This window comes from Microtus ochrogaster, chromosome 18 (genome assembly GCF_000317375.1).
Source record: "Microtus ochrogaster isolate Prairie Vole_2 chromosome 18, MicOch1.0, whole genome shotgun sequence".
NCBI lineage: Eukaryota > Metazoa > Chordata > Mammalia > Rodentia > Cricetidae > Microtus > Microtus ochrogaster.
The window spans coordinates 50,527,264-50,553,655 of record NC_022020.1 but is presented as its reverse complement, the minus strand read 5'-3'; the positions used below and the strand labels follow the sequence as shown (position 1 = coordinate 50,553,655).

General features: G+C 45.4%; 1 protein-coding gene and 1 pseudogene across 1 annotated transcript in view; one reads left to right on the top strand and one right to left on the bottom strand.

Annotated features, from left to right (window-relative positions):
• Nedd4l (neural precursor cell expressed, developmentally down-regulated 4-like, E3 ubiquitin protein ligase) overlaps positions 1–26,392 on the bottom strand; it is a 322,283-nt gene that overhangs the window by 149,877 nt on the left and 146,014 nt on the right. The gene's annotated exons all lie outside the window — the stretch shown is intronic.
• Positions 22,554–22,846, top strand: LOC106143998 (annotated as a pseudogene).

The following is a 26,392-nucleotide window of genomic DNA, read 5'->3' as shown; positions in this document are numbered from 1 at the left end:
CACACGCATGCACACGTGCATACACACACATGCACACACACGCGTGCACACATTTAGAAGACACAAAGTGGCAATGCAGATTCTACATGAACTAGCAGCAGTTGAAATGGTTGAGGAAATCTGGCTGATGAGGAATTCCTGAGGCAAGGGGCCTCACACGGGACAGCCACAAGAATCACCTGGAGCACTGGTTCTCAACCTTCCTAATGCTGTGACCCTTTAATACGGTTCTTCATGTTTTGGTGACCCCCCAACCATAAAATTATTTGTTGCTACTTCTTAACTGTAATTTTGCTACTGTTATGAATCATAATGTAAATGTCTGTGTTTTCAGATTTTAGGCGACGTCCATGGAAGGGTTGTTCAATCCCCAAAAGGGGCCGTGCCCCTTGGTTGAGAACCACTGACTTAGAGAGTTTATTAACCTACAGACTTCGGCCCTCAATTCTCAATCTTCCAATTCACGTCACCTCACAGCACGTGTTTCTGACAGCTTGCTCCTAAGAGCAGACCATTCTGAGACCCTTCACAACGCCATCTTTCCCGCTTTGCGGTCTCATCTCACTATGTATGGAGGGTGGGAGACAAAGCAGGAGATAGAGCAGCCTCACGTCTCCTGGAGACTGGGGACTCTGCCTCTGGGTGGCCTTCCCCTTGTCATCTGATGCTATATACATTTACTAGGGTCACCAAAAGGGCAACTATAAGGACTAACTGTAATTATAATTTACCAGCCACCACCACTTTGTGTTTACCTCAGCGGAGTGGAAGCAGGAACGAAGTGTGACTAGTATGGGCAAGTCAGGACCTGCCTAGTTAAAAAAACAAATGATCGGTCTAAAGCCAGAACAGTTAGGAGCACCTTGCAACAGTTCAGAGTTCTCCAAGAACTCTGTCCTAGAGGAAACAGGAGGAGGGAAATTGTGAGCTAGGATCTCCTCAGTCCTTTTGTTGTTATGGGAGGTCAGTGGGTTGTGCAGTTATCAGACCTGCTCATCCACTTCCTGCCTGGTTAGACAAAACAGATCACATCAAGCAGAACTTCATAAAACCAACTCTCGGTGATACATGCTCGCTAGTTTAACATACATTGTTTTTGTAAAGTAACCCTGTCTGTCCCCGATTAACAAAATAGCATGAGACACACAGAGAAAGACAGAACTGTGCTAATCCAGTGTGGAAAAGGATTTGCAGATGAGTTGTTCCCTTACAGTCTTGCACGGAAGCTCCTGAGCTCACGTCAACCCCCAGTTAAGAGGGAGAGTATGCTGAACAGGCAGAAGACACTGGACTCAATGCCAAAGCAGGGTCCATACCCAACCGTGTCAAATCCCTAAAGAGGGCACGCTCTAAAGGGCAGAACTGCTTGGGCGAATTTAGACTCTATTACCCAACCAGGGAGGAAAGCTCCTCTAATAGTGGTGGGGAAGAGTCATCCTGTTCTGAAGAACAGCTTGCTTTTACTTGTACCCAATGTGGCCTTGTCCTTATGAAAAGGAGAGACTGACACACCCATAGAGGGGATGCACCGGAAGACATCCTGTTGACAGGGAGGCTGCATCTACAACTGTCCCCTGCAGCCAAAATCCAAGGAAAGAGTCATGGCAGGGTCCTGCTCATACCTCCAGACAGGTGGCTTCCGGTACAGTCGGGCAGTAAATAAATACCTTTGGCAGGTACCCAGCCCTCATGCCTTGCCATAGTAGTCTCAGCAGAATAGCATCCATTAAAGCTTGCCTTTGCAGGAAGTTGAGGGGTACAAACAGGTTGCAAATGCCTTTTGCTCATTCTGGATCTGTGATACCCAGGGCCGTCCCTGAACAATTCCCTGTGGGGGCTGGGATAGGGCCCACAGACAAATGTTAATCACCTGTGCAGCTATATACATGAAAATGTAAGCTGAGTGTGACACACGGAGGCTGGAAATACTTCCATGTCTGTTCACAGACTTTTCCTCTCAAAAGTCTGAAGCTGCAGATAAGGGATTGAGGACCTGTATGAAGTTGTGTGGCACACTGAAGGTGCTTCTAATGCCACTCTACCAACCACACTCGACCTGCTATGAACCCAAAACCACAAGACCACCCCTGAAATCCTAACATTTCAAAGGATCAAAAGCAGCCCCTCAGCTTCCAGAAAGACTATTTGTTAGATCTTTTTATAGTAGTTTTATCTTCAAGTCTGTTAACAGGCCAGCAAACCACCACACACTTAAGCCCTCCATTATTTTGAGTGCTGTGGCGAACTCAAAACAGAACTGGAGAGAGCTCAAAGTGACTGCATTATAATCAACAGAAAAGGGACTAGATTATAATAAACCTCTCCCCTTCTAAAGAGATGGGTATCCAGGGGACATATTTTCCTATATAGGCGGTTAATATATGCTAAGTGCCGACATTTAAATATGGGCCAATAGACTATCAAGAAAGGCTCGCAGAAGACGCGAGACTCAGCACTCATTTGCACTAAGAGTCTGGGCTAACCCCACACCACCAGGCCCACAGCATCGCTTGACACATCTACAAAGCTGGGTGTCCAATGGGAACCGTTCACAGTACCCAAGTCATCTAAAGGATAGTTGGGTCTTAGTTGTGGCCTTGTTAAATCTCATAGACATCTGAGAGGCATTCAGATTTTTAAAAATCTTCCCCTAAATTATTGTATTAGGTGGGAGAGGATGTTGGAAGAGTTCTCCAGAGCCTAGTGTGGACTCTACAGCAGAGTCAGTCATAGGGAACTGTGTTCTCACTCACATTGTCTCTCATAAACATGTATGCTGGAGCACCGCAAGTCCTCTACTAGATAGGTGATCATGTCTTACGGATACATCTACTTCTCCCTGCGCATGGAACCCTCAAGAAGAAAGAGCTCCATCGTAGGATAATAGCACAGGAAAACTCAAGAGTTTACAGGGAACAAAACGTACTTCTCTCCCATAATAGCTGACATCAAACCTCTACTATATTTAACAACCAGAATGTGGGCTCCTCCTTTTACTTTCGCTCTTTGCTTTAGTAAGTGGAGTGCCTAGCTTAGTTCGCTTGCCAACAGCCACGTCTGTCTTGTTCTCCAATGGTGTCAGTGTAGCACTCTCCATGCGTTCAGCCCACTCAGCCCAGTACACCGCTGCCGTTGGTTTAGATGTATGCTAGGGCCTTTTCTCCTACCTCTACAGTTACCCTTTGTGCCCCAGGCAGCCAGCGGCTCTTCCAAACAAATGGCATCTCCATTCTCTGCATTCATACAGTCAATCGTGCTGAGGCCCCTCCTTCCCAAGGCTCACTGCCTCCCTGCACCACGTGCTCCTTTTCAAGGCTATAAATCTTAATTCCCGCTGTTTATATCTAAGGCGTCTGAATATTTCACGGGACCCTGCAGCAAACGGTTCCCTCACATATGATTTGTAGAGGGCTGACTTCTTGCCAAACATTCTGAGAAGGTAACTTCTCCCCAGAGTTGTACAGTTAGAAAAATCACAACTTGCTTAAGTTGCTAAAATGTGGGATTTTCAGCGTGTTTATCTCATATCCGTTGTGCAAACTAAGTAGAAATCTCACTGCTTTCAACTTGCTTCATATTCTACTCTTCTTTAATATGTGGGACCTCAGGGCTGTCAAGAGTATCATAGAGTATAAGTCCAAATACATGCATGCAAGAATGCACACACGCAATGGGGGAAAGTTTCACAGTGAATTTCATGCTACAGATATGACCAGATACTGAAAAAGAAAGCCTCAGGAAACATTACTATTTGAGACCTCACTCAGGGAGGAAACAAAATGACAGTTCATTCCAGAAACCTGAATGAGATGATTGGTTGTCACTTTAAAAGCAGATGGGCGCTCACATGAAGAGCGCTGGCCCCCAGCTTACGTTCTCGGTGCACTTTTCACGTTGTTTTCCATCCCTTTTCAAAATAAAGATGCATGAACATCAGTCCACAAACAAACTCTCAATAAAGGTGAACAATTGGGAGGGTAACAAAGCTCCAATTTCTGCTGAGCAGATATGGAGTGAGCTATCACTAAACATGGGCAACACTTCCATCAGACCTGTGTCACATGTGGGAGCAGCAAGCAGGGATGTGTCCTCTCTCCCTAAGGTGTCATTGGGAGGCAAACAGTATGCTGGAATGCTGCAGGCAACGTGATCCTGCTTTCCATCAAGTAGGACAGCACCCAGCAGCTACGCTGAATCACCCATGAATGATCCAAAGGCACGGACTGGGTTCCCCTTTGAGTGAGCACATGCCTGATCCTCCACATAATGTAAGAAGTGGACTTTGTAAAAGGAAGATTACACACTGTAGCAAAATACCAATTCACCTATACTTAGGTTTACATACCTATAGTCTATCACTCTGAAGAGATTTGGAAAGTTAAATAGCCATAAAAGGCTATATGACCAGTAAAGATGTCCCACAGTAGAGGCCAGTACTTAAGTGTGCACAGTAATCACTTAGGGACCTGCTCAAACGGCAGACTCTGGTCCCAATGTGAACCGGTCTACAGCCCGCAATTCTATTGGTATGAGTCGTCTCCAAAGACAATCTGAACACAGCTGTCTTAGGAGAGTACAGGCAGGTGTGCTAGAGTGCTTAGGCTCTTATCAGGAACTAAGACGATAAAACAGGGCGTGGGGGTGCGTGCCTGCAATCCCTGCACACAGCAGGAAGAAGAAGAAGCAGAAGAGTCAAAAGTTCAAAGTCACCTAGCCTAGGCTAGACACCAGACTTTTCTCAATAAAGAAGGGAGAGGGGAAGAATGACTTAAGAACCCTAAAGCTCTACATCAATGTCCCCCCAACTTCATCTTCCATCTCTTTTCACTCTGAGGTTCTCCCTGGCTGGGCTCACTTGACCCCCAAAGCGCATCTCCTCCTTCACGACTATTAACCATCAAGTGAGAAGTGTAAAGCCCCAGCTGAGACCGAGGGCATAAAGAAGGGCCCTTCTAGTCACCTCACTGATTAAACATATCAAGGATAAAAGTCTTGTCCTGACTAGTTTCTGTCAACCTGGTACAAGTCAGAGTCATCTGGGAAGAGGGAACCTCGATCAAGAAAATGCTTGCCCCCACCAGATTGGCCCACATGCAAGCCTGTAGACATTTTTTTTTTTTTTTTGATTACTGATTGCTATGGGAGAGCCCAGACAACTGTGGGCAGTGGTATACCCCTGGGCAGGTAGTCCTGGGTGCTATAAGAAAGCAGGCTGAGCTAGCTATAGGGAGCAAGTCAGTAAGCGTCCTCCATGACCTCTGCGTTCGCTTTCGCGTGCCATTCCAGCACTGACTGCCCTTCAGGATGAACTACAAGGAGGGAGGAGACAAATCCTTTTGTTTTCCGTCCTAAGACAAGTCTCAAACCCCAACCTTCCTACAACTTGTTAATGAGGCTGATTATTACGCATGTCTCCTAAGCTAAACGTGTGGAGCTCATGCCCTTCACTGCCTGGTAACCTACACCATAAAATCCAAACCGGTGACATATACAGGCTGCCCAGCTTTAGAACCGCTTGCTGTGCCATCTGCCCAACGCGGGCACTGCCTGCCTTTCAACATCAGCTTCCATGTGTTTCACTATGAATTCAGTCACGGAGCTGTCCTGAGAGTTCTCAGCACACGATTCTTCATTCTGTGCCAGAAATGCCCTACCCTACCTGGCCTGCATATGCCCTTGAAGACAAACTCCATTGTTTCCGAGAAGATGCCCTAGCCCCATGCCCACCTCCGTGGGCAGGTGCAGATCAGTATAGAAACTGTTTACTCTTCCTCCGTTGTTCTGGGAGCTCTCTGCCAATGTGGCCCTGTCTCGGTCATTTGTGTGCGTCGTGTTGCAGTCATACAGTGAGTCCATAACAATGGACTGCTTTAGAGGGTGCAGCGCTGGTCCTAAGGCACACTTGGCATTGTGGGAAATAGGGATAAGGGTGTGTGTGGAGGGAAGGAGGGAGAGGGAGGGAGAGATAACCTCCTGCTCGTATCATGGGCCCTACAGATTGGTATTCTGGATGTAATGTTTCTAAACCGGGAGTAAACCGGAGAGCCAGCCACACAAACACCTTATATTTTGTGTGAGATTTCTTGGTTGTTTTTCTGATGTCATCTCTGAAACAAAGAGTTCAATAGTCATGGAGCAGAGGCTGAAAGTGAAAGATAATTCACCCTTAGAGACTAATCAATAAAGGACCAAGGGTAAATAAAACCGCAGCAGAACATGTAACTGCGGCATGTTGAGCACTGTAAGCCAGACTGGTAATTAGGAAGGAAACCCACAGTGAGCAAATCACTGGCTGTGCCAGGGAATGGCTACAAGAAGCTCCACCGAGTTCCGGTGGCAGACAGACCTCTTCCTGGAACAGAGGTTAGGGTCCAACTACAATGCCTAGAAAAGCACGTGGGAAAGGCTAAGCACAGAGAGCCCCCCAGGCAAACCCATTCCACTCCTGCTGAAGGTGGAGCGAGGTGACCCACAGACAGCTCACCTTTAGTCTAGTGTTGACAACTCAGAAGAAACCACAGGCCCTAGCAAGCTCATCTCCGGATCATCAAGTCCTGTGGATACTCACAGGAAGGCCACACACAGCCTCCCCTCCTGGCCTGTCAGGGAGAACAGCTCTCCCCTCCCAGCCCTTCATTTATTACTCACTGGGTACCTACAACTTGTCAATTGTCTAGAACCCCGGGGTGGAAGACAGAGAAAACTCCCTACACCTCAGTGGAGTTTGCATCCTAGCAGGAAGGAGCAATTAGAATGCAGAATAAACCATCTACACAGGGTTACAAGACATGAACAGAAGCCGCTTTCCCAGGGAAAGCAGCAGAGAAGAGAGGACTCCCATGCGGAGGGGGATGCTGGCCACAGGGGAACCTTGCTGGGACTGCCCAGTGTGTATGAACAGTACTAATAGTCATCTAGCTGATGAAGACAGGCCTTTCCTCCCTCCCCTTTCAGTGGTGGCTGGCTTGCTTTCCTTGACTCGTTATGACACAGCAAGGGGAACACAGGTATGCCCTATGGAGAAAGAGATGCCCAGGTTTTCTTTCAGCTCTGCCACTCAAAACAGCCAGAAGTCGCCATCTCCATTTCACTAATAGTGACAAGATATCTATGGGCTAGGGAGACAGGTTCTATTGCCACTCTAGCCCTGTGGTGCTGTTATAAGCTTTGAGGAGCTGCTGGCCTGTTGACGCTGCTTAGATTTAGACGGTGGTCACTGTACGCTGCTCATGCCTCAGACTCTGAAAGAACTGAGAAAAACATCCTTTATGTCCAACGGTGCTGAATGTAGTTCTAGAGGGAACAGAACTGTATCTCTACAGGTGAACCCACGCTCGCTTCTCTCCCTAGCATTTATCCTGCACATGCAAAGCAACAACTTACCAGGTGGAGACTCAGAAGCTGTTGTAAGGGATCCTAATCCCAAGAGGAAAAAAACGGGGCTCTGAAGTCACTTCATCTAATACAACTCTGCAAATGACCAAACTGAGAGACAGAGAATCCCCTGTGCCAGGTCCTGGTGAAACTCAGGACAAATGGCTAACTGTGGTGCCTCTTTAACAAACCAACGTACACACTGGCCTCCAGGCTCACTTGGTACTTAAGGCTCCTCTCTGCTCTTCCCACCCCTACCTCCTACCCTAAACCTCTCCAGCTCAGGGGCTTCAATTTCCTCCTCTCAGCTTCTCTTTCCTATATAAACCTGCCATTTCAGCCACGTTTTCTTGGTCCTGAGCTCTTTCTCTCCTGGTCTCTTCTTTTGCCCCCTCTCTCATCTCATTCCCTGTCTACTCTTCTGATGGACCTGTTCAGTCTGGATCTTTCCACGTGCTTTTGGTTGAACTCTCCCTTACATTGACAATAAAACCCTTTTTCTCAAACAAATCTAGGAGCAGCAATGTCCTCACTTTCATTCACTCTGACCACCAATGCACCAGACATAACTTTGACCCTTTATTTCTGTCACCTACTGCTCCTGCTGAAGTGGGGAGAGTGACTGACTTCACCCTGAGGCTTTCCCACAGATGCGGTGAGAGGTTCTAGCTTCCCATATCAAAGAGAAGAGTCCTGAGGAGCCCTGCTGGCAGGGAATTTGATGGGAAGGTGTTCCCTGTAAGTATTTTCCCATTCTGCTCTAAGACCAATGGCCATTGACCTCCACAGGCCCGATATTATACAGCTTCTCTGGGAAGGATGCTTTCGGGAATTTGTTAAAGCAGGCTTCTTAACACAAACTTGGTGCCAGCCACAACTTTCATTCTAATCCTAACCAGCCAGACTGGACAACAGGAGGACCAGAAGAAACCACAAACACTCAGGCAATTGCCATTTCCTTCCCTGACTGCTTTTCTTTATGGTTCCTAACCCTATCATAAGCGGATGATCTGTGGACTCAATGATTATGGTTTATCAGGTCCAGCAGGCTGAAGGTTCCCTGCAGGCAGACAGGCAAGTCCCTGGCCCAGGCCCTCCCTAATGAGCTCTTGGCCTCTCCAGCACCTGTACTGGGAGGGGCCCCCAAAGGACTCAGGACATACTGGTCATCTCACCTTCCAGCCAGGAGGCCACCGAGACTCTAACCAGTTCATACTCGATTAGGATCTCAGGGAATGCTTTTTGTACTTAATTCTCTGATCACATTCCTTCCCTCCCCGAAAATAAATAAGCTAAGCTAAATATAGATGTGTATAAACACAACAAAATAGCAACTTAATTATCACTAAGGGAGGACCCAAGATTAGGCAACCACAAGAGGCTATGGAGAGGCAGGAGAGGTGGGCTGCTCCCCGCCTCACCCTCTCTTCTCTGCTCGATCTCATTGTGAGGCTTTTTTCCCCCATAACTGGGGACTGCTATATGGAGCTTTGGCATCAAATCTCCCAGGCTCGTGTCACTCTCAGAATCAAGTTTTCATGGCGCTATTCCTAAGAAGGAACGTTTGCATCATCTCTGGGAACTCTCATTTCCAAACAGGAGGTGACACGGCCTTAGACCTGTGTCCTCTCCTTCTCCACTTCTGTGCTTTTCTCGGTGTGTCTCAAACACTCATCCAGCTTTTGTCATCTTTTTAGCAGCTGAGTTTCTTTCTTTTGTAGAAGCGGAGCTCTCTAGGAACAGAACGACTCCAGTTACGCTGCAAGATTTCCCACCAACAAAGAATCAAGGAGCAGCCTAGTTAATTAAAACCGGCGACCACATTAAGCCTTCTATTTTATCGCCCTGATTAGGGTGATAAATCAAATCTTCGAGAAACATCTTCACTTTGCCAAATGCTACAGAACTGCGAATACATTCGCTATAAAACAAACCAAGGAAAAAATCAGAATAGAACTAAGAAAATGTCAATCTAACAAAAGCTGACAAGCATAAGAAATACATTCCTCAGAAGCTAAAGAGGCAGCTGGCACTCATTCTGAAGTGCTAAAAGAACGAGAAGAGAAATTTTTAAGCAACGAGCAAGACAAGTGCTTAAATCATTTACTCAATGAGTTAGTTACTTAAATACAATACTAGACAGAACAAACCTATTGTAGCCAAATCATTCACTCATTTACCTCAGATCTCATTCTACTGAAAACCTCAAAAACAACAAAGCGAGACCATGGGATAGAGTAACATTCTAGACACGGTCACACCTGATTCCTTACAAAGCCAGACTTCCCTGAGTCGGAAGCTTACCTCCCGCTAACTGAGCTCTCAAACTCACACTGGCAAAGACCCCAAAGATCACATCCCTGGGATTCTGAAAGGCTGTTGCCCAGGAATTCATCACCACGTGCCTTCCAATTCTGTGACAAGGGTTTCCAGTCACCGACCGGGGTCAGAAGAGGCTGTTTATAACTACATGTGATTCTCTGCCTGCAGCGGGCCACATGAGTAAGAGCGGTGAGTAAGACAGTTTACATCACTGAAAGCAGGCTGTGCTAGGTTGTTCTGCGGAAGCCACTGACTACACTTGAATCTGCCAAGTCCGCATTTTCACTTGGTCTGAAATTCCACTATTCGCTGCCTGAGGGGTGATGCCGCGTCATGGGTTTTTCCAGAAATGTCCACATGTTCTTACGTTTTCTAGAAGAAAAATCAATCCTTTGTTTCCAGGGAGCATGTCGATCAGCAGGTGGACTCTTAAGCCTTCTAATAACCATGGTGAACAAAGCGGCTGGCCTGTGTTTCAGCCGAGAGGAAGCAGTTTGTATCACCCGATTACATCCCCTGGTTAGCTGGGTGGATTCATCTCTGGTGAACACTGAAGAGAGGAGGCGCGACTGGATCCCAGGGCCACTGGTGGGAATCTCCATTTGTACCTAGACAGTGGTTCTCAACCTCTGGGTCATGATCCGTTCAGGGGTTTAATATCAGATATACTGCAATATCAGATACATGTATTATGATTAATAACCAATAGAACTACAGTTATGAAGTAGCAACAAAATAATTTTATATGGCTGGGGGGGGGAGGTCACACTAACATGAGGAACTGAATTAAAGAGTTGCAGTATTAGAATGGTTGAGAACCACTGGCCTAAATGATGGAATGGCTCCTGGGACCTGCCTACCCACTGCCCGCCCATCTGTACCCCCTCAGAATCAAACCAGGCCAGGTACAAGTAAAGCTCAAATATTTACTGAGGCGAGAGCTCTCCAAGTAGCCCTCTGCAGAATCCTGAGCTAATGGGGACATAATCCAAAGAGATCTGGAAAACAGCTGAGAACACGTGCCGCTGCTGTGGCTCTAAAGTGAATGACCTCAGAGACCTGGGATCCTAGCTGGCCCACCTCTAGGTAAACCCTCTGCACAATTACAAAGATTACAGCGTCGGTGAGGAGCCAACTCCATTTCTACCTGGCTCAGAAAAGGCTCTGTAAGTAGCCATCTCTGAAAGAGCTCTCGCAGGTGTAGACTCATAAAAATTTAAACAGGACACCTGGAATGAAATGTAACCCATCAACAGATCCTCCATCCCCGAACAGCACCGCATCACCAAGAAAGGTACCTTCTGCGAGCCAGGCATGGTGGCATCTCAGGCCAGCACAGAGTTCCTCTGGGCTGCGGTATTTACAGTCCTTGTGGAACCCCTGCCACATTCAGCTGCAATACTTGATTCCACGAAGTCTTTTTGAGTAGAAAAGCCAATTTTCATGAAAACAAGGGCGGTGAACATGCTGAAGAAAGCCAAGGTACCACCAGCTCCTGCTTCCTTTTCTCTTGCCTGATTAAATAAAAGGCCTTTTTCTTCCTCGGTTCCTGATATCGCTGGCATAGTATTCGGTTTCGCATGGGAGAGAAGAAGCTAACCCTGTCTTTTAAATTCCCTCTTCTTCCTTTGATTTAGTTCAGCTAGTTGCTCCCCTCTGCCAGAATCAAATCTAATTCAAATGCACGTCGACGATGTACTTTTCAATGGGAAATAAAGAGATGACGATCAACTCAGATCTGACTATAGCTTTTGATACGTCACATTTTTGAGCCATTTCCATTCCTTTTAGAGCCTGGCTATCTTCACAACACTATCAGAATACCCATGGAAAGTAACCAGGACCATTAATAGAAGGCGTGGCACACAGTCATTGATTCCCGGCTTAGGGATACACTGCTAAACTAACAGTTTATGAATCATCAGATGAGACGGTCAAGAAACAAATATCACATGTTAATCACACCGAGTATCTGCATGCATGAGTAACATACATGAGAAACAACAGCAAAACACAAAAGAATTATTTCCGTGGAATGTGTTCTGGGCTTTCATTCTGATCCTCTCAAAAAACGAAATTTATAAATTCAGTTAGTATAAGTTATGTAAGCCAAGTCCTGACAGGAAGTAAGGACCGCCATCTAACGATTTGAATATAAACCACGAGCCTTCTCTAAGCTCATGACCCATGGTATTTCAGCCAAGGACAGCAGGGACCTCCCTCTCCACCAGTGAAAGATCACAAAAACAGGGACTCAACACACCACAGGAACGTTGTTGAAGTTCTGTCCAAAGCACTTATTTCTATCAGAGGACAATAGTCACAAAATTTAAGTGGTGGCCATTTTCATTAGATTTAAAAGATAACAAAAATAACCTTCCCGTGTTCCTTGGGAGATGAACACTATTCATTTTTCTAAGCCATCAAGACAGAGAAGAAAGTGAAAATAGATCAGGGTTCAGACCACGGCCCCTTTCAAGCTTGTCTACCAAACCTTTACACATAAAGAAGAAACAGGCCAGCTATCGCTAACCCTCAAAAGCATTTACAATGGAAACTCTTGGTATGTGCTAGAGTAACGCCGCTGATATGAAAACAGTATTACGTCAAAACCAAACTCTATGCCTATGGATGCCAAACTCCCACATAACGAACTTACAGTGGTGTCTTTGTTCTTACCTGTCTCTGTGCTCAAGAATCAAGACAAACAAGGAATGTGTGCTGCTGGAAAGTGCTGGGCTGGACTGGTATGGATGGAAGTCTACCCGGGCAATCCTGGGGCTCCTTGTCCGGTCTTCTGCCTTCCTGGCTTTCAAAGCAGTGTCTACACACAACCTCTGCTGACACTCCGGGAACACCAGCAAGTTTTAACACATCTGAGAAAGCCTGCCAGCAGCTCGCTGCTTAGGCTGATGATTCACCTCAATGACAGCTAGTCCAGAATGCTTCTTGGTGGGAACAAGAGTTAAGTCAAGCTCCGCCCCATCCCCAGCTAAGGATAGAGTAACTCCACCCAGCTCTGCAATTAAATGGAATCCTCTCACCCAATGCCCTACAGTAAAGTTACCTGCAGTTGTTCTTAAAGTGTCTTTTCTCCAAATGACAGTCCTCTATGGATGGATGACGCCAGCACGGGATGTGAGCAGGGGTCATACTGTCTGCTTCCTGGTGCTGTCTGGCTTGCTTAGAGCATTGGTTCTCTGGACAAGCGGAGCATTAGCCTTCCACCCTTCACTCTTTTCATTCACGGCTCACTCAGTTTTTGTTCTGTTCTCTTTGCTGGGCCCCACACCAATTAGACTGAAAAGTCCAACTTCCTGTCTCTCAGAGAGCTTAAAGTGGCCATAGAAATAACCATCCGATGGTCACCATACTGAAAAGAAACAGTAGGCGAGACTGGCTCTTCCAGGGAAGATGAGTCTACAAACTCACAATCCCAGCTTTCAGACCCCCACCCTCATCTCACCCCCAGGTGCCCAGAGGTGAAGGAAGCCGAGGAGCTCAGTCCTGTTCACAGTGGAATATGCCTCCTGTCATTTGGGCACCCTGCCCACCTATCCCTGGCTTGCTGCCTCTTGTGATAACAGAGTGGCCAGAAGCAACTTGTGGGTGAAGGGTTTCTCTTCCTTACACTTCCTGATCATTGTCCAACACTGAAGGAAGCAAGCCAGGAACTCAAAGCAGGAGCCTGGGAGACAGGGGCTGAAGCAGAAGCCAAGGAGGGATCGCAGATCCCTGTAAGTTAACACACCTAAACGAGCTGTGTAAGGCGCGTGTGCGCACACATGTGGGCGTGTAACAGTGTGCCCCTGCACATAAATAACTCGGCTCCATCCTTCAGAAGCCACGTTTAAAAATAATCTGGGCATGTAGCATATATGTGTAATCACTGTAGAGGTGGAAACAGACTACTGGGGCTCACTGGCTAGCCAGACTAGTCCATGTGGAGGTCTCCAGCTCAGTGAGAGACCCTGTCTCAAAACAAAACAAAAACAAGGTAGATAGCACAGGAAGAACAACACTGGAGGTTGTTCCCTGGCCTCTGCACAACTGTGTACACGCCTGAACACCTGTGCCTATACACACAAACGATAGAGCACCCATACTTCCAATTTAACGCTACTTGTGATGGGCTGGACTGTAGTCCTCAGAAAGCATATCCTAAGGTCTTAATTAAGCCCAGTGCCTCAGAATATGACTACCCACAGATGGGATCTTTAAAGAGGTAAAAAAAAGTTAAAATAAGGTCGGTAGGGTGGGTCCTAAACCCATATATATGACTGTGTCCTTATCAAAGGTAAAGTAGGACCCATATAGATAGGCAAGGAAAGATAGGATGGCCACTGCCAGCCAAGGAGAGACAGAAGTAACCAAGCCTACTTTCAAACACCTTGACTTTAAGACCTCTAGGCCTGTGGAACTGTGAGGGGAAAAAAACTATGTGGCATCTGTGATGACAAACCTAGCGAATGAATATGCCAGGTAAGGGATGACGTGTGCCAAGGATTAATATAAAAATGCCACCCACGTGGACTTGTGATTCACACCCACGCACTTCGCTCCAGGATGCTCCATCTCTTCTTGCCCAGCAAGGATGTTTGGAAAGCTTGGTGGAAGAACCTCATTCTAGAAAAGGGTAAGACTTTTCCCCTCCATTTCAGTCAAACATATCAAACAAGGGTCCGCAGGTCAATTGAGTCCTTCTGGAGTCCACTGAAACCAGCTTGTGCTGAGCCTGGCCTGCAATGCAACTAACCAGTCATTAACAATCTCAGCACTAAATTAAGAAATGTTCAAAGATTTTTATATGTATGTGTGTGTGTGTGTGTGTGTGTGTGTGTGTAACATTTAACACGCACATATATGTATATGATTTATTTAGTTTTTAATTATCAGTGGCCAGAAATCTACATCTACTTCTTTTTGACTACAGGATGATATGAGGGCCCAACCACAATAGTGGAATCAAAGAACCATGTTCCTACTAACTAGGGTAACCTAGAACCATCCTAGCTGCCTGATCTCCCATGTTTTGTTTCCCCATTCTTGGTTTGCTTTGGGAGTGAGCGGCATCGTGTGCGCTGTAGGATGTTTAACAGCATCTTTGCCATGGGACAAAAAATGACAGTACTGCCGTGCTTTAGCATGTCCCCAACGGAAGCTCAAGAGCACGTGCCAGGCTGAGAAAAATAAGGGCTCCAGATTTGATAAACAGGAAGGAGTTGATGTCTTCAGGCTGATGATGCCTCAGTTTCACAACAGGGGCAGCATACAGTCAGCACCTGGAGCAAAGAAAGCAGTTCTTCTTGGCATGGCCCAGTGCCCTCCCTGATCAAGGAGAGATCACAGCAAGGACCCGGGAGAATGACCAGGGAAGGACCGGCCAGAGCCTTCATTCTTGCTTAACTCTTAGAGACATTTCCAGGCTGTCTGGTGGTATAACAGTAAAACACAGGGAGCTCTTCCCAGCCACTGTGGAGGCTGAAGCAGTAGGATCATAAATAAAAGCCCTGCCTGAGATGCAGAGGGAACTCAATACTAGCCTAGGAGATTCTATCTCAAAGATGGAGAGGGAGGGACAAGAAGGAGGCAGAGGACGTGCCCAACATGCACTTGGCCCTGGGATCAAACCTCAGTAACGCACATACAAAAATTATGATGTTTCCATAATTCTATATTATCTGAGTTTAAACATACAGCTATGGTTGACTCCTGGGCAATTCTGATGTTATTACCAAACAACTGGATTGACATTGTTTATTATTCTTAGACAACTGGGTAATCTATAACCTGGGTCTTATAAATATTATTAAATTAAATCATTTTAAATGTGGGTTCTGAAAGATGAAAAAGAGGGCCTCATGCTTACAGGGCAGACGCTTACATATTTCATGAAATGACCTCAGCCCAGTGCCTATTATCTATGTGAAGAAGCAAACTATTACACACACACACACACACACACACACACACACACACACACACACACACACACATCTTACACATCTACCTTACACATCTAGGTCTTAAAAAATGGGTGACATTAGATCAGTATGTTCCAATGAAATAGAAGATGCATATTTATGACTTATTATTTTGTATATGTGTGTGCATGCACGTGTGCGTGCACCCATGTTATGTGCCAGGTACATGCAGGTGTCCATGGGGGCCAGAAGAGGAGACTAGACACCCTAGAACTGGAGGTGCAGTCATCTCATGTGGCTGCTGGGAACTGAACCCAGGTCCTCAGCAAGAGCAGCAAGTGTTCTTAAACACTGAGCCATCTGTCTCGGCATCTGTCTCTTGAGCCACGGGAAAGGATAACTGAAGTTTAGGTGATATAGCCAAAAGGAATATGGATAGTTAAGCGTGACTTCAGTCTAAACAAGATCTTAAGAACATAAAATTTGAGTTTCTTAGTATTCCAAAAGATAGTTCAGGTTTTGAGTTTTTATTTGCTTTTAATCTTAAAAGGATCTGCCAAATAGCAAAATCTTCAGGGATTTTTTTTTTTAACTCCTGAAAGTGCCACCTTGATTTATCTATAATATGCAGTCTCTAAGAATTATTAAAAAATATAAGCCATCATTGAATGTTTACCACATATCTAATTACAAACATAGCCAAAGGGGCTGGACAGAAAGACAAGGCGGTGAGCAATTTTATCTCCCTGGCTGCTTGGATTTATAGATAAACAGCTTGTACTTTATCGTTACATCTTATCTGCTATGATTAATTGATAAAAGCTATTTAAAAACTGGTGACGTGACTGGATGCTGTCACTTCTTTAGGGATAAGTAACCAAATGCAGAGAACCCAGATGCTTGATGTAAAAGCCCTCGTTTCTCCCTGTCTTGCTCAAAATCAGCTACAGTAGAAGGGAAGCTGGAATACTTGGTGGGGGAGGATGATGAAACCGAACCAAACAAGGATGACCGCGTGCAGGCAAACCCCTTATGTAACACAGGCAGAGCCTGACGGTCGGTATCACTGGCTCCCGAATTCCTTCACAAGTTCTTCAGACGCTCCTGTCTTGGTTCAGCTTTTAATTCCAATGTCTCACCAGAAACGAGGATGTGTGTGTGGCTAAGGTCCTTTATAGGTTCCCGGGATCGTGTCCTGACGTGCTTATCACAGTATCAAAAAAGGACATGGTTTCACCCAGAGGAGGAAAGGGTCCCTGAGTTGTTCAAATACCATTCAATATGCCCAGATCTCTGCCCAAAGCACATGGTTCCCACATCTGCACCCCCACCCCACCCTCCAAGCCTCTGTGGTGTGGCAGCTTACAGACAGCCCTTAGCTTGTGGAATGATTGCATTACTGATCTGGAGTTTTCAGGGCAATTATCCAGATATAAATCCAGACACACTGGCCTCCATGATGTCCACTCAGCACGGGACCGGCTCCGGGTTTATTTTCACTTGAATGTCTAACAGACGCAGGAGACTTCAATGGGGCTTAGGTTCCACCTCCCCGCTGCTCACCCTACCTCTGGGGCTATCAGCCACACTCTGTTCTTGTCTTCCTCTCACACACCTAGCCCTTCAGCTGAAAGGAACCCAACGTCCCAGTGAGCCCCCAACTACCTCCTCCTTTCCACACCTGATGCCACCACTCTGGTGTTGAAGACATAGACACCCCCCCCATGTCCCCTCGACCCTGACATCATATATCAGCCTCCTAATTGGCCTAGCACAGCAAACCACTCCCATCTCTGGCAATAAGGAGGCCTACTTCCTACAACCTCAACCATAAAAATGCAGATTCCTTACAATAGTCCATGCCACCCTGAGGAGCCCTGCTTCTGCCTACTCCCTAAACCTCATTTCCTCCACTCTCTCTCCCCAGTCCCACTGGCCTTGTTATCATCTAAACCACAAGGTGTCTAGTAAGTCTCTCATTTTTGAAGTGAGCTCAATTGACTCTTTCTGCGGACCGGAACATAAATAGGAAATGGATAAAATGTGGAGCAAAGCATTTAAGACTCCAGATTTGTTTACTTAGGATTCCCATTTCCAATGAAGAAACACAAAAACAAAATTTAGCTTAAAACATTTTGAGTTTCCACAAAGATATTCACATCTCTTTCCATGGCTGTAAAAAACTAGAAACTTCCAGCAGACATAACATTAAATAAGATCCTGAACACTGAGAAAACAGAATGTCATACATATCATATGTTGGACTGAGTGACAATGTGGTAAGGGCAGTCACAGAAAAACCCACACCCCTTTCCAAAAGATAAACAGAAATAAGCTGTCCCGGTAGGCAGTGATGTTATGGTTGATTGTTCCTTCGTTTGTTTTCAGACTTAAAAACTTGTGTAAATTTTTTTTTTTTTTTTGGTTTTTCGAGACAGGGTTTCTCTGTGGCTAGTTTTTCCAACAAGAGGGGAAAACCCCTTCTTCTCTTTAACAAGAACAAGTAATGCTATAAATAATAGTTAACCTTCCAAGTCACCTCAGAAGGGATATTGGAATTTTAAAACTGTCTACATAATGATATATATATATCATTATGTATATATATCAAGTGTAATCACTGACTTCATAAAGAAGTGGTCAAATCCACTTGTTTTCTTTTTACAAAAAACTTAAATCGATGAAAAATTAATAATCCAGAGAAAAATGGACAAAGGGCTACCAAGTGAGTCCTTTATAAAAGAGGAAATAAGAGTACTAATTGAAGAGAGAAAGGTGATGGGTTCTCCTTTCCTGCTGGCAAAGTAAAGGGATTGATAACCAGGGTGATGGGCAAGCTCAAAAGAGATGCTGCGCTCAACACCAGCTGGAACCCGATGCAACCAGCTGGAACCACTGGGAATTAGTGGGCAACTTCTCAGGGTCTACTCTGAAACGTCTCCCCAGGTTCATGTCTGAATGGACGCTCCCCAGATGGCGGTGCTGTGTGGGAGTCTGTGGAGTCTGGCTGCTTTGGGAGCATATCACCAGGCCAGGCTTTGAAAATTAGTTAGATCCTCCTCTCGCTCCATCCTGCCTTTTCTGCTTCCTGGTCTGTGCTGTATGAAGGATCTCCAAAACAAGCTCTCATGGCTCGGACTATCACCATGCTTTCTCTAGCAAAACGGATGAAAATGCAGGAACCCGTGAGCACCAATAGCCTATTCCTTAAGCTTGCTCTTTTAACTGGGGTGGGGAGGGGATGATACATACATGTGCCCCCTTGGCCATTGTTCCTCAGATGTCGTGTACCTAGGGTTTTGCTGTTGTTGTTGTTGTTGTTTTGTTTTGTTAGGCACAGGGTCTCTTGCTGGCCTGGGCTAGCTAGTCAGTGAGTCCTAGGGATCCTCCTGTTGCCTTCACATGAGCACCAGAATTCCAAGTGCCACTGTCAACACAAAAACAGCTTTTGGTTTTTACGTGGGTTGAGGGTAGGGGCTGATACAAACTACGGTTGCAAGCACTTTACCAAATGAACTGTCTGCCTAGCCAGACACTGGGAATGTTCAAAGTCCCTCTGATCTAGTATTCAAGTCTAATAATTGTTTTTACAGAAACCACAGATGTATCAATAAACACCATGGATATTTTCAAGATAGGGCAGAGGTGGGAAGATGTCCTAGCTCCACTAATGGGTTTTGAAAAACACCCAAGCCATGTCATGTGCTGAAAAGTGGTACACAGACTGAGTCTCAGGGAAAAAAAAAAAGAGAAAATTTAAATAAAACGCTCAGAAAATCCAGGGGGATATCAGGATATCAATTCATGAGCACACTAGAATTAAAAACAAAAACAAAAACAAAAACAAAAAACAGTCCATGGTTTAAGAGAAACGAGTCAGGATTTCTAACCTCAAACCACAGCGCTCTGCAGCTTCCTCCACAGGGAAAGCATGGGATGTGGTTGACCCGTAACGGATGGGGAGCAGCTCAGCTGGTAATCTGGCAGGGAGGCGAGGTCTGGCAACCCACGCTGGCTTGTTCCTTGTCACCCACATCGACCTTTGCTCAGACCAGAAACATTTCCAGCTCACCCCCTCCCCCTGCTCACACTCTGAAGTCTCAGGAGATGAAAGCCAATCAGTCCCAGCTCTGATTCTTCCCGGTGATGACTATATGATATTAAAGAGCACAAATGTTCCATAGACCAGCCACTCTCCGCTGATGGCCGTTCATAACGTCGGTATTTTGTGCTGCTAAAATGGCAAAAATAGGTCTGTCTATATATAGGGCTGTGCGTTTTCGTTTCTAAAAGAGATCTGGATGAAAGCAGGTGAGAGGTTAAAGACTTCTATTGTAATACAGACTGCAGTCTGTTCTGCAACAGAGCCAAGGGTGAGCCACATGTTTATCACGGCGTGAGGGTTAGCCTTGGTCCTAACTCCACTGCGCTGGGAGGCACCTTGGAGGTGACACAAGCAGAGCTCTCATTCCATCTGTGAAGGAGGTTTTAGAGTGTTGACCAGGTCTGTCCTGAATGTGGGGGCACCGTGGCCTGGGCCGTGGATGACAAAAGAGAGGAAGTGAGAAACTGGCTCCAGATAGGTACAGCATCACTCTTCTTCCTTCCGCCATGAGGTGCACAGCCTCCTCCTTCCTCCATGGGATTCAGACTCACTCTAGGCCCCAGGTTGTAGTGCCAGCTACCCATAGACTGAAGCCTCTGAAATCACAAACCAAGTCTTTCTTCCACTAAAACTATTGGCTAGGACCAGTAAGATAGTTCTGCAGGTAAAAGACCTTTCCACAAAGACTGACAACCAGAGTACGATACCTAATTACATGGTGAAAGATGAGAAAGCACATCTCAGAAGCTGACCTCTGAGCCACACATACACACACATGCACGCACACGCATGCACGCACACATACACGGCCCCCCTCCATAAACAAACAAATGTGAAGATAATACAAACAGCTGCTAGGCTTTGGTTGCTGTGACTAGCACAATTAGTATCACGACACTATGACATCCTGACACCTAGTACTGTCTCTACTGTCTCTAGTCAGATGGGTTTTCAGTTACGTCTCATTTTATTCTGCACTTCCTAGCAAGAGGAACTGACTGTGTTTTGTTTTGTTTTTTTTATTTTTAATAGGCTTGCTGCTTGTCTGAGTTTATTTTCTGTGGTTTACACGATTTGTTTTATTTGGAGACAGTTTTGTTACTCACCAACATTGTAATCTTCCAGCCTGGGATTACAGGTGCAGCCCACCCCACTCCTCTCCTGTTTATAAATATATTCCTTATTAACTCCACTCCTGTTTATTAATATAGTCCTTATTGACTTTTCCTTAATTGTGTCATTTCTATCAATTTCTAAGGCACTGGTATGCTAGCGACAGTAGCCCACTGTCTGGAATAGCTAGTCTGTCTCTACTTAAGCCCTGATCTTTTACCACTAAAATATGCCTCCATTGTTTATAGCTTATCCACATTAAAATTTGTTCAACTCAGCCGGGCGATGGTGGCGCACGCCTTTAATCCCAGCACTCAGGAGGCAAAGGCAGGTGGATCTTTGTGAGTTTGAGACCAGCCTGGTCTACAGAGCTAGTTCCAGGACAGGCTCCAAAGCCACAGAGAAACCCTGTCTTGAAAAAGCAAAAAAAAAAAAAAAAAAAAAAAAAAAAAAAAAAATTGTTCAACTCCCTTCCACCAAGATTTTACCATCAGTTTCTTACATTCACTTCTTGAAAACTGAACTGTCTGATGCTTTTAGGTGTTAGAAGATCCTGGAGCTTGTTTCTGAGAAGAAAACTGAAGAACATCCCTGTGTCACTCCTGCCTCCCCAACCCCAGATGAAGAGATGGCTGTGCCTGTTCTGTCCATCAGATAACACGTTTTTCTCAACATCATGCAACTGAGTACATGAATTATTCCTTACCCAGTGAGGGAGCCATGCATTATGTGGACCCCTGAATCGATACCACGTGGCTTGGACCATGAAAATTTTTCTCGGCATACTGTGAACATCTGTGAGCCAGATGCTCACTTCGCTTCTCTCTCCTCATGTTCATAATTTCCCCAGAATTATGCATTTATCCTTTTATATGAACATCAAGATTATTTTTATTCAATTAAGAACACCTCTGAAATTCTAATTAGAATTGCAATAAATGTGCTTATTAATTTGTATTAAATACATTTATGCATTTCATATTTTCATTCCTTCGTATTTTACTTCATGTTTTTCCCTAAGATTGATGTAGGAATAGTGTGCTGGTTAGTTTTTTTGTCAAGTTGACACAAGCTAAGGTCATCTGAGAAAACAGACCCTCAATTTAGAAAATGTCTTATCACACTGCTTCTATGCAAGTGGGTGGCATTTTCTTGGTTAATGATTGATGCAGGAGGGCCCAGGTCACTGGGGTGGTGCCACCCCTGGGAAAGTGTTCCTGGATAGTATCAGAAAGCAGGCTAAACAAGCCCCAGTAAGCTGTGTTTCTCCACGGTTTCTGCTTTAGTTTCTTGCCCCCAGGTTCTTCCTTGAGCTCCTGGCCTGACAGTGTTTCATAATGGACTATAAGCGTAAATTGAAATAAACTCTCTGCCCCCCAGGTTGCTTTGCCATGTTGTGTATCGTATCAACAGAAAGAAAAGGAAGGCAGGAACTGTACCAGGAGCGCAGGTACAGCTGTTGAAGATGTGGCCGTGTGGGGGAGGACTGTGGAGGCATTTAGAACTTTAGACGAAAAGATCAAGTGCTCAGAACTCAACAGGGTGTTCTGTGGGAGCTTGAAAGATAAAGGATGCCAAAATAGTGCAGATGAGCTTGGGAAGCTTCAAAAGGAAGTTTTGAGAGTCTCTTGAAAACTCTATTGGGACCATGTGATATTTTGAATTAAGAATCTGTGGTTCCTCTTCCGGTCTTTGGCCTTGGTGGCAGAAGAAAGATGACGAAAGGAATGACATCCTCTGGAAAGCACCACAATAAGACGCACACATTGTGCCGCCGCTGTGGCTCTAAGGTCTACCACCTTCAGAAGTCCACCTGTGGCAAATGTGGCTAGGATGCCAAGCTCAAGAGACAGTATAACTGGAGGGCCAAGGCTAAGAGGCGAAACACTGTCGGGACTGGGAGATGAGGCACCTAAAAATTGTCTGTCAGAGATTCAGACATGGATTCTGTGAAAGGACAACACCTAAATCCAAAAGGGCAGCTGTTGTAGCATCTAGTTCATCTTAAGGATCTCACTCAGTCATAAAATAAATGTTCTGGTTTTTTTTTTAAAAAAAAATCTTTGGTTCTGGTCAGTGGGGCTCAAGAACCAGCTCTGCTTTAAAAGGCAACAGAACCACTAAGGTAAAACCTTTGCTTTCCTGGGACAATCAAACCCGGTAACCAAGACTGAGAAATTAGTGGGGATTACAAAGAGGTCAGCATCATTGAGGTGAAATCTTCTGATCAGTGGTTTCTCAGGCTCAGCAACCAGAAGCCGTGGTCTAGTGGGTCCCAGGGTCATATCCTGTGTGGGCCGATGCAGTTGGTAATATGTAAGAGTTTCTTAGATGGTACTAGTTTGGGAGGCATGAAGGGGCCATGGAGACCAGTTGAAGACTGGCACTGTGAGAGACCAGGAGAGACCACTGGTGTGGGTGCACCCTCAGGTGCAGCAGAAATGAAGGGGTCACATATGGAAGATGGGGCTTGGAACGATGGGACATGGTCGGAGTACCCGAAGATAGCCCAGGGGAAGATTTGGTGAAGGTACAGCGTAGTTGCAACAGAGACTCCAGAATTTGGGAAATGACTGAATCGTGGGAAGACCACAGAGGACAGCAACAGCTGTGAAGTGGAGCTGGCCTGAGCCTAGGAGGCAGAATAGACCGTGAATGGCAGAGCTCAAGACCAGCCCAGAAGATTGTGAGTGCATCCCTGATGGAGGACACTGAGCTACATGATTGAATTTATACTGCTGGATGTCAGTTTTGCTTGATTAAAACTGTGACTGTGCCCTGGTTCTTCCTTCTTGGAGTAAAAAGTATGTCACTGAGTTTAGTTTGTAGGAGCCTACAGCTGAGAGACTTTGGATTTTTAGAGAAAGAATCTTTGGATATTTTATGGAGCATGACCTTTTAAAGTATTTGAATCTTTTGAAGACTGTGGGACTTTAAAAGCCACACTTATATCTTATATTGTGGTTAACGTGAGATCTTGGGGACAAACAAGAAAGGAATCTTAATTGTGATATACTTGTGTGCCAAGCAGACAAGAGGTCAACTGAGCCTGTTAGAGTCTTTTTCATCAACTTGACACAAGCTAGGGTCATCTGGGAAGGGGGGGGGGGACCTCCATTGAGAAAACACCTCCTTAAGATTTGCCTGTAGGCAAGTCTGAAGTATGTTTTCTTGATTCATGATTGCTGTGGGATGGCTCAGATCACGGGGGTGGTGCCACACCTGGGCAAGTGGTCCTGGATGGTCCCAGAAAGCAGGTTAAGCAACCTAGTTAGCCTTGTTCTTCTATGGCTTCTGCCTGGGTTCCTGCCTCCAGGTTCCCTCAGTGATGGGACTAGTGATAGTTGTTTCTGATCAGGATGCTTTGTAACAGCCACAGAAACTTAACTAAGACAAACAGTGACTTTGCATTTCCACACATTTCTCTTTGAAAGGACAGACATTTTTTTTTTTCAAATGTTTGTTTTTTAAATCTAGCTCCTTTGATAATCTTTCTTACTGGTCTAGAAACTTTTTTCCCTCGAGGCTCTTGGAATCCCAGGCACACACACGTTTCAAGTGAGCTTTAAATAGAACATTAAATAACTGAAAAGGGGGACATCCTGGCTGATTTCTAATTTTAACTGAACAGTTTGAGAGTTTTGACTTTCGTTGTGAAATACACACACACACACACACACACACACACACACGTGCACCTTTTGTTAATTTTTCCTTCCTATTCTGCTTTTTCAGATTTACTGTATTAGAAATATCTACTTAACTTCATCAGCCAGTTTTCCAGTCTCTCTACCTTCGTGGCAAGCACGTATCTCCTTTGATATACAAAGGGTGTCACTGAGCAGAGTTCCCAGTCTTTAACCACCACAGCTTCACTGGAGGAAGGGATTGACCACAGGGTATTAGCCTTTTAATAGACTCACAAATCTACTGGTTCATAAGTTATTGTAAACTTCTTGCATAGATAATAATAGTTTACACCCCTCAATTGTAGCAATGGGGCTATGGATAGTTAAGAGCACTTAACTGCTCTTGCAGAGGACCCAGGTTTCACTCCCACTATGGTGCCTCATTTAAAAGCAAAGCAAAACTTCTAAGTACATCAGCATTTTATTGTGTGTCAATTTCATACATGCACATGATACAATTTATAAAATCCACTGCCTATTCCCATCCCTGCTTCCTATCCTCTCCACCATTCTTCCAAGTTCATGTGCTTCTTTTTCAAAGCCCTTCAACTCCATCTAGTGCTGCCTATGTGTGCACGGATACAGAACCATCTATTGAAGAATGGGTAACCTGTCCAAGACTTCATCCCTGAAGAAAACTGACCTTCCCTAATTGCCAAGAGCTCCTCAGCTAGGGGTGGGACTTAAGAGCCCCTCTTCCATCCATGCTGGGAGTACCAAGATACCAGGTTAACTGAGAGTCTCTCTGGGCTTCGCTATGTCTCCAAGTAGGATAAGCAACACCCAAACCCCATGTTCTTTAAAGTTAGCTAAAATAGCTTTAAGACTATCCATGTAGCCTGCCTGCCGTTCTCCACGGCAATTCTCTGCTGCCCCGGCTTCTCTTCTATGGAAACTGGTCTGTACCTTTGTTCTTGGATCAGTTTTGGTCACTGGTATTTTACAAATGAATCAGCCCTATGTTTTCAAGTGTGTTGGCTGGGGTTGTGTATGCCGCTTTCCCGCAAGTTCTCCCACCCACCCACGAGCACCCCGCTCCCTTTCTCTTCCCATTACTATTGCCTAATTCTTTTTGTTTGTTTGTTTTCTGAGAAAGGATCTTGCAATGGAGCTCAGAATGACCTGAAACTCAGGATCCACCTGCCCCCACATCTTTCTCACTCTGTTTTGAAGAACTGTGTGGGAAATAAGAAACAGTTTTTATTCCTAATCCACGCAGGGCTCCTTACCTATCTCACGAGGGCCCTGAAGTTGTACTTTTCTCCCTGCAGAATTCATCAAGGCAGCTAGGCTTGTGTGTGTGTGTGTGTGTGTGTGTGTGTGTGTGTGTGTGTGTACAGCAGGAGGGAGGCATTGTTTGCACTGCTATTTCTAGTGCAAACGGAATGTTTGTTAAGGCCCTCGGGCTGCCAGTCTGAGGCAGAACCAGCCACTGTGTTCTAAACCATGGATGGCTCTCTGCGCCAGGTAGCAACAGCACTGCTATTCCCCTACAATGCTGCTCTCAGGGCTCAGTCACGTAGTCACCATGCTGGGCCCCTACTATGTATTCCTGTCTTCTCTCCTTAGGAATGATGGGAGTTTGCCATTTGTCTTTTTGACTAGGCAGGTGCCAGACTTAGTTAACCTTCCAGGGTTCTGTTTGGTTCCTATTTTAACCTCTGCCATTATCTGCTCATTTCTCAGTCCTTGTTTTGTCAATTTTCTATTTGGTTCACTTTCCAAATTCTTACAAACTTGGCACCTTAATGCTACTCTGTACCCCCAACCTTTAACACTAAAAGCAGCTTCCCTGGTCGAGATGATATATTATATAAGAACTGGTTTTTCTTCTTCAAAGAACAGGAAGAAAAATTACCATACAT